This window comes from Penaeus monodon, chromosome 21, assembly GCF_015228065.2.
Source record: "Penaeus monodon isolate SGIC_2016 chromosome 21, NSTDA_Pmon_1, whole genome shotgun sequence".
Lineage (NCBI taxonomy): Eukaryota > Metazoa > Arthropoda > Malacostraca > Decapoda > Penaeidae > Penaeus > Penaeus monodon.
Genome location: NC_051406.1, coordinates 43,021,812 through 43,022,065, shown reverse-complemented (window position 1 = coordinate 43,022,065; position 254 = coordinate 43,021,812).

The following is a 254-nucleotide window of genomic DNA, read 5'->3' as shown; positions in this document are numbered from 1 at the left end:
GGGCATTAAGATAAGGACGCTAATAGTAACTCCGAAATGAAATTATTGACTAACCGGCAGCGTATTGGATTAGCGTGTAATTAGAATTCAATTATATTATTTAATTAGACATGTTAAGCCAGATGTTAAGTCGTCATTGATGGAATTAAGAAATCGCAGATGAATTTGAATAATTATGTGTCTGTCCACCGGAACTGATCAGGAAAATTAGCAAAGAAATTTAATCAACTTAATCCTTATGCCTCTCTACCCCT